Below are 9,571 nucleotides of genomic sequence, written 5' to 3' on the forward strand. Positions count from 1 at the left end.
AGAATAAAAAGAATAATGAAACACCCCCCAACTTGAACGGAAAACCGTCCTCGGTTGGAACATAAATGATAAAAAATGAGGGGGTAAGGGAAAAAATGAGGCCCGAAGGCTCTAGTCATCCATATGGGAGCTAGATCCTCTGCCACTCGGACGCCATTCGTAGTCGACGTCGATTGGAGGGCCATAGGAGTCCCATCCACCAGTATAACTCGGTGGAAAACCACAATTCTAATATAGCGCCTGTTACCAATCCGGAAGAGGGTCAAAAGGAGGTGGCATAACTAGGGGCTCCGAGGTGTACATGGGGTAATTGGGGTCCCCACGATAATCACAACCTCCTAGTGCCCGATAGGCATACCCCTTCGAAGTGGGGTAATCCACACGAGGGCCACGTTAAGAAGATGACCCTTGCCAATAAGACCAAACCGGTTGACGGGGCGTCCCGTCGATATGCGGTTTCTCATAAGAAGGAACCAGCCCTTGTTGGGGCGGAAAATAAGGATAGTTCACGAGAGGGTCGAAGTGCCCTTGGTTTACATGCTAATCATAAATGTTGGCATTGTAAACCCCGTGACCATCGGTGGCCTCCACCATGCAACCGGTTAACTTGCAAGCTTAATTTTGAAAAGCGTTTTAATATTAAAAGGGAAAGTTGAAGAAGTCATACCTCCCTCACGAAAGGAAGGAGTGTGTAGAGATTGGGACCCTTCCCCAAATTGAAATTGTTGATGCTCAAATTGTTGTTGATGATGATCTTTTTGGCGAAATAGTGAGAAGTGACTTCTATGTCACTTTTAGGGTATTTTTATGCTTATTTTTCGGTTTAGTTTCTAATAATTTTCCTAGTTTTAGGCTTTATTTCTCTCTTTTTCGTATTTTCCTTATTCGATCTTTATTTTGAGTATTTTAGTAATTTTTAATAGTTTTTAGTTTATTTTCGTAATTTATTTTATTTTTCTTACTTTATAATGTTTTAAGTCTTGCTTCTAGTTAATACTAATCTTCTTGTTTTCCTCCTTCTTTTATTTTCTTTTATTTTCAAGTTTGTTTTCTTTATTTAATTTAATTTCATTTTATTTTATTATTTCTTTTAGTTTTAATATTTTATTTTACTTTAATTTTATCTTTATTTTATTTCTACTTTGTTCTCAATCCTACCCTCGTGTTTGGTTTTGTTTGTAGGAACATTCGGGTCGACCTGCTTGGCTATAATCAAAGTCATATTCGAAAGTCCAAGGTCAAATGTTTTAACAAGCAAAGTCGAACTCCCTCACTCCCTTGCCATATGCCAAGCTGCTGCCAATTTGCTATCCCCTTATCCTACACTCCACCATCACCTAAACATACACCACACAAAGTAACCAACATCAATTCCCTTGTTCCTCCCCTGCTCCCTCACCTCACAAACACAACTCCACTCACGCATACTAACCTCCACCTCCACTCACATTACCACCGTCACCCACCAGCACTATATCACCCACTAACAACCGCTACACCCGCAATTAACCCCTTGTGCTCACAGCAGCAACGCTGCCCACACAAACACCACCAACACTTCCTCTCCGCACCTCACAATCCAACAGCCCGCAACAGCAAATACAGCAGCAACCACGCATCCACAACCAATCTCAGCCAACCATTTCAACCACTAGCCACCGAAACACCATTACACAACCCCCTGCGCGCACCACCTCTTCTCCCAGCTAACTCCCACGCAACTCACATCCACCACAACCGCCAAAACCGCTAGTAACAAGCCCCACAGTAGATCAGCTCCAATCCGCAATAATTGCACCAACAACGAGGAGCAACCCAGGCCGCCGCAGGCGTGGATGCTGCTGCCGCGGGCGCGGCCTTGGGTCCTTCCACCCCTTGCAAATTTTCGGTAGATGCTTAGGAGATGCCCAGCCGAGGCCGCTCCGAGTTTCGCGTGTGAGCTGTACAGAATTAATGAGCTTTGTTGGGCCCGTATTGTAATACGACCCATTACATTTAGGGCACCAGTCCAAGAAGCAATACATCAACAAAATGAGCAAAACGGCTTGATTAGAATAAACAAGGAAAGCAGCATCAAGGATATCAATCAAAGAGATACTTGCCAAAAATACACCTACAGAACAGGGAAGAAGATAAATCAAGAAGATCTTCTTTATTTTGAATATATTCCGAATATCTTTGTAAACCCTAGAGATCCCTAGGTATAAATAAGCATAAACTAGACATTTTGAGCATTCATGTACGCACATATACTCTAAATATAATAGAATTACTCTGCATTTATCTACGGAGCTTCGTCCCTACTGAAGAAGGAGGCTAGTCCTTATTCAGTATTGTATTTCTAAACTTACTCTTTTCATAGTAGAGTTCGTTCTGTTTATTTATCGTTTATTCATTGCTTATCTATTGCTTCATTATTGCTTTACTGCTATTTTATATGCTTTTGGTAGTATGATTGTTATTACCCCTCAAACCTAGCAGATTCTCATACGTCCTTGTTGAGATTTGCCTAAACAATTTGGCGCCCACCGTGGGGCTGATAATCAATTAACCTACCAATTCGCCAAAAAAAAAATCAATTCAAACACCATGTCTGGGCACCAAGTACCCTTTACCATAGCCGAAATCAATGAGGGAATGAACGCATTCTATCAAACCTTAAACCAACAATTGAAACACTGTTGGCCCAAAAAGTCCAAACTGAAGCCAAGCTTACCAGCCTCACCAAGCAAAATGAAGCCCTCCGTAGCCAAATACAATCAGTCGCTTCCAAAACCATTAATACCAGAAAAAACACTGAAAGTATAGCCATGCAGCTTGATATGTCAGGTGTCTTTCATACCCCTAACGGGGAAAAAGGGTCTAACACTAGGGAAACAGCCCTAGATCTGGACTCTTTGAATGCAGGAACCCCTAAGCAGAACAGACAAGAAGGATCTGAGGAGGGGAAGATAGAAAAGGTAGTCAGGGAATACCTCAAAGCAATCGAAGCCAAGATCGCCAAGATCCCTGGAATGCCAAAGCCTATGGAGGAAGAGGCGTCAGACGGCTATATAGAATCTCCCTTCTCAGAAGAGATCGCCATGGTAGAAGTGCCAAAGAGGTTCAGCACACCCAACATGGCCATGTACGATGGAACAACAGATCCTGATGAGCATGTATCCCTTTACAAGCAGAAGATGATGACCAGCTCAATCCCTAGAGACATCAGGGAGGTCATCATGTGCAAAGGCTTTGGAGCCACATTATCAGGTCCAGCTTTAACTTGGTTCATTAATTTAGATAATGGGACAATTCGATCTTTTGCAGGAATGGTAAACCTATTCAAGGTCCAGTTCGTCAGCAGCAGGAAAATAGAGAAACAGTCATCGGATTTATACCGTGTTGTGCAAAGACATGGCGAATCCTTGAGGGATTACCTTAACAGGTTCAACAGGGAAAAGATTGGAATACACAAGTGCGATGCTCCTACAACCATTGAAGCGTTCAGAAGAGGATTGCTAGATCACATTGAACTCTACAAGGAATTAACCAAATATCCATGCACAACCTTTGAAGACGTACAAGCTAAGGCAATGGCTCAAGTCAGATTCGAAGAAGATGCATATGCAAGAAAGACTCCAGAGCTCATAAAGGATGAAGATCGTCCGTCAAGAAGGAACAACAACTTCCCCAGGAGAGATCATCGATTCAAGCCGTATCAGCGTTCCCGCTTTGATGAAGGATCAGTCAATGCTGTCGAAGGAGAGTTTTCTGATTGGAGGGAAGATCCTGAGCTCCCACCCAAGTTGCACGAGTATTGCTTCAATGTCAATCCTGCAGGAGTAATAAGGACCTTAAACAAGATGGGAGATACTGTTCAATGGCCTAAAAGAAGTGATAGGCCTGGGGAAAAGAAGGATCCATCCAGATGGTGTGATTTCCATTCAGATATTGGTCACACTACTGACGAATGTGTCGCGCTTAGAAAGGAAGTTGCATACTTGTTAAAGAAAGGCTACCTCATAGAACTCTTGTCGAATAGATCTAAAGCTTCAGGGAAGGATAGAGAGTCTAAGAAAGGAGGTCCTCCACCCCCACTGCCAATTGTCAAAACCATCTGTTTCATATCAGGAGGGTCAGAAGTATGCGGTCTAACATATTCAGCAGCGAAGCGGCACGCAAAAGAAAGCAACAAAGAGCAACCAGACAAGAGGGAGAAGTCAAAGATAGACATCCCTATCATGTTTGAAGAAAGCGATGCAGTAGAAGGTCATCATGACGGCCTAGTGATCTCACTCCCAGTTGGAAATTGCATGATTAAGCGAATCCTAGTTGATAATGGGAGCTCCGCAAATATCATCATGCTAGACACCCTGAAGCACATGAACATAGACGAGAAGAATATCGTCAACAAATCAACAATGCTAGTAGGATTCAGCGGGGAAACCAAGAAGACAAGTGGAGAGATTACATTGGCAACGTATGCAAAAGGGATCAACCTGCAAGTCAAATTCTTAGTGATCGACACCCTATCCTCATACAATATGATTCTGGGAAGACCTTGGATACACAAAATGAAAGCCATCCCTTCTACGTACCATCAGGTCATTAAGTTTCCTACTAGATGGGGAATTCAAGAAATCAGGGGAGATCCTAGGGAAGCCAAGGAATGTTATAAGATAGCACTGAAAGCAACATCTGCAGAAAAAAGTTCAGCATAGCAATCAGAGGGTCAGCTGGGCCAAGAGAAGTTGAGTATATCAGAAGAACAAGAAGCTACAGAAGTCCAGCTGAACCCCATACATCCTGATCAGAAAGTCAGAATAGGATCAGAGCTGAAAGCAGAACTCAAACAACAAATTTACGACTTTCTGGAAGAAGAGAAAGATGTGTTTGCTTGGACCCATGAAGACATGAAAGGCATTTCCCCAGAAGTTATCACCCACAAGTTAAATGTAGACCCAATGCATACACCAGTGAAGCAAAAAAGAAGAAAATTCGCGCCAGAAAGGAACAAGATCATCAACGAAGAAATTCAAAACCTACTGAAGACAGGAAAAATCAGAGAAGTAAAGTACCCAGAATGGCTTGCCAACGTGGTGGTAGTAAGAAAGAAGAATGGGAAATGGCGGATCTGCATAGACTTCACAGACATCAACAAGGCTTGCCCAAAAGACCCATTCCTTTTACCTCATATCGATGCCATGGTAGACGCCACAGCAGGACACGAACTGCTATCCTTTAAAGACGCCTACACTGGTTACAACCAGATCCTCATGCACAAGGACGATCAAGAGAAGACAGCCTTCATTACCAGTCAAGGAATATACTGCTACAAGGTGATGCCTTTCGAATTGAAGAATGCAGGGGCAACGTACCAAAGGTTGGTAAACAAGATGTTTGAAGAACAAATTGGAAACACGATGGAAGTCTACATAGACGATATGGTAGTTAAATCCAAGAAGGCAGAAGATCATGTTAGAGACCTTAGAGAAGCATTCGTCACCCTGAAACAATACGGCATGAAGCTAAATCCCACAAAGTGCACATTTGGAGTACAATCAGGAAAGTTCTTGGGATACATGGTTACGCAAAGAGGAATAGAAGCTAGTCCGGAACAAGTCAAAGCCATCCTAGATCTAGAGCGACCGAAATCCAAGAAGGATGTACAGAGCTTAACAGGGAAAATCGCGGCACTAAACAGGTTCATTTCAAAGTCTTCAGAAAAGAACAAAGCCTTCTACGAGGTACTAAAAAAGAACAAGGAGTTTAAGTGGGAACAAGAACACGATGAAGCATTCCAGAAGTTGAAAGAATACCTAGCTAACCCGTTGATTCTCTCTAAGCCCAAAGAAGGAGAACCACTCCAGCTATACCTTGCAGTATCTGAAGGGACGGTCAGCGCAGTTCTCACAAGAGAAGAAGAGAAGGAACAATTTCCAATCTACTACGTCAGCAAGACCCTGCTCAGTGCGGAAACAAGATATGCATCGTTGGAAAAAATCATTTTAGCCTTGTTCACTGCTTCAGTAAAGTTACATCCATACTTCGAGAGTCATTCCATACAAGTACGGACCAACTACCCCATCAGAGCTATCATGAGAAAACCAGAAATGTCAGGAAGGATGGAGAAATGGGCCCTACATCTAAGCAGGTACGACATACAGTACGAACCCAGGACGGCGGTCAAATCTCAAGCCTTAGCAGACTTCGTGGCAGACTTCAGTCCTACCCTTGAAGAAGAAGCACAGAAGGAAGTACTAGCTCTACAGGAACCAAAAGCTACACAAAAATGGACACTCCATACAGATGGTGCAGCTAACATACGAGGAATAGGCTTAGGAGTAGTACTGACATCACCCAAAGGAGACAAAATAGCACAGGCAATAAGGTGTAACTTCAAAGCTACCAATAATGAAGCTGAATATGAAGCACTAATCACAGGGCTAACCGTTGCAAAGGACATGAAGATACAACACCTTGAAGTCATTTCTGATTCTCTACTCATGGTAAACCAAGTCAACGGGCAGTATGCAGCAAAAGACGCTAGAATGATTGCCTACCTAGAAGTCACAAAGAAGCTCATCAAAGAATTCAAGGAGTTCAAGATAGAACAAGTACCCCGAAACCTGAACACCGAAGCAGACGCATTGGCAAATTTGGGGTCAAACATCAATCTAGAAGAATTTGGGGCAATCCCACTAGTACATGTACTCTCACCAGCCATAGAGAAAGAATCAACCATGAGTGTCTACGAAATTCAAACAAGCCCTACAGAAGAAGAAGACAACAGTTGGATAACACCTCTGAAAGAATACCTCCTGGGCAACACGAAACCAACAGGGAAAGTAACAGCTCAAGCATTCGCTCAGAAAGCCTCCAAGTACTGCCTAATCAGCAATGTACTCTTCAAGAAATCTGCAGCAGGACCTTTCTTAAGATGCCTGGAAAGAAAAGAAGCTCGGCAAGTCTTACAATCCCTACACAGTGGAGAGTGCGGAAATCACTCCGGAGGAAGGAATCTAGCCAACAGAGCACTTAGAATGGGATACTACTGGCCCAGTATGAGGAAGGATGCAGCTGAGTTCGCCAAGAAGTGCCTAGCATGCCAAAAACATGTGCCCTTGACACACAAGCCATCAGAGGAATTACACCCAACATTGACACCGTGGCCATTTATGAAGTGGGGAATGGATATAGTAAAGCTACCACCATCATCAGGACAGAGAGTGTACTTCTTAGCAATGACAGACTACTTTTCCAAATGGATTGAAGCAGAAGCGTACAAGGAGATCAAGGATAAGCACGTCATTTCATTTATAAAGAGGAACATTCTAAGCAGATTCGAGGTACCAGCAGAGATCATTACAGACAATGGGTCCCAATTCATCAGCAACAAAACCACCAAGTTCTGTAAGGAATGGAACATCTCCCTTATCACATCTACACCAAGATACCCACAAGCAAATGGACAAGCAGAATCAAGAAACAAAGTCCTTATAAGCAACATGAAGAAAAGGCTGGAAGGAGCCAAAGGAAAATGGGCAGACGAACTACCCAACATATTGTGGGCAGACAGGACAACTCCTAAAGGCGCTACAAGTCATACCCCTTTCTCACTGGTGTACGGATGTGAAGCAGTAATCCCAACAGAGGTAGAAGTGCCTACAGCAAGGTACGGGCTAATGACAGAAGAAAGAAATCAAGAAGAACTAATTCACAATTTAGACACAGTGGAGGAACTAAGGGAAGATGCACAAATGAGAATGGCAGCATATCAACAGGAAGTAGCAAGATCCTTCAACAAGAACGTTAGAGTTAAAGTCTTCAAGCTAGGAGATTGGGTCCTCAGAAAGGTATACGAAAACACCAAGGAAGTCAATGTAGGAAAGCTAGCACCCAACTGGGAAGGACCCTATGAAATCACCAAGGTAGTAGGTAATGGAGCATACAGACTCAGGAATGTAGAAGGAAAAGAAGTGCAGCGAAGCTGGAACGCAGCACATTTAAAGTTATATCATTTCTGAAGAAAGGTACGCAATTGTTATTTCTATTTTGTCTTTTAAAATACAAAAAAAAAAAAAAAAAAAAAAAAAAAAAAAAAAAACAGAAAACACAAAAACACAAAAATCTCCAACAGCCAAAATCAGCACGAAAGGTACTAATCTATCTCTATCTTTTGTCAATTTACTTTATGATCATTACGAGTACTGACTTTGGCATCGGAGGGCCGTTGGGGAAACCCACGGCCACCCCTCACCTTCTTCTGTTTTGCAAGGAACACAACTGACATTACTGAGCAAGAATGCAACAAGTCCCTTCACTACAGAACAAAGACAAGTCATTCCTGAAAAGAACAGACCTACTATCCTTACAAGACATACAAACACATGTAAGTAGCATCACCACTGTAATACAACTGTAATACAACTGTAATACTACTGTGATACAACTGTAATACATTCGTGATACAGCTGCAATCACAACACACTATACAGAAAAGACAATCACACAGCTAGAAAGATAGAAATACTTAGTTGCATTGCAACAAAATTAAACAAAGCATCCAGCTACAGAAGTATAGCACAAAATGAAACAAATTATCCAAACTGCACTAAGGCAGTAAACAGAAACAGCATTCAAAGTTTTACATTTTTTTTTTAAAAAAAAAAAGGTGACACAGCACCAGCTAAACTAATTCTCCCCCATGTTGTCAGCAGGAGCTACTTCTTCAGCAACAGGCTTCATCACCTCTGGGGCATCCTTAATTTCTTCATTGTGAGGAGAATTCACTTCCTCATCAGCAAAGCTCAGCAGTAGTGAGCCAGGAGCAGCAGTCCCTTCAGGAAACGCCTTCTCAAAAGAAGCCTTATCACCATTATAGTCCCAAGCCTCATGCTTTCCTTGCTGAAACTCCTCCATCATCTCAAGACGCGCCTTCCCGTAGTAGTACGTAGCAGCATCAATGGCCTCGTTAGCAGCTTCCTTCAAGGTACCCTTCAGCCCATCCCGCTCAGAAATGCAGTCCCGATGCTTAGTCCGTTCAGCCTTCAAAGCCTCAGTAGCAGCCTTGTACTTGTCAGACAGAGCATCACACTCCTTCTTCATAGCCTCATACACCCGAGAAAATTCTGACACTTTGCCTAAAACACCAAGGCAGGACTGGAGACTCTGCACAGCAAAGATGAAGTGTAAGGAACATATTTCAATAAGGTCGATTTTATTTAAAAAAATTTTGGAGTATACTATACTTGGAAAGACTGTACGGCCGCCTCTTGTGAAAGGTCAGCAAAAGTCATCGAAGATTGGCGATCCTTGAAGGAAGGAAACAACAGGGTATCTACATGCGGAGCAAGGGAGTCAAAAGAAAACTCAGCAGCGTCAACATCAATAGGCACCTCCAACTTCCTCTTGAGACTAGCACGAGACGGAGGCGGAGGAGGGACACCCTTAGGAGCAACCATCTTGATGGGAACAGCCTCAAAAGTCTGGGGGGACGAGCGAGACTTAAGACAACCCAAGATGGAAGATGAGCTAAGAAGATCATGAGACCTTAGTGACCTTGATGTATCTGCAAGGAACATAGCTG

The sequence above is a fragment of the Chenopodium album genome, chromosome 11 (genome assembly GCF_948465745.1).
Source record: "Chenopodium album chromosome 11, dcCheAlbu1.1, whole genome shotgun sequence".
NCBI lineage: Eukaryota > Viridiplantae > Streptophyta > Magnoliopsida > Caryophyllales > Amaranthaceae > Chenopodium > Chenopodium album.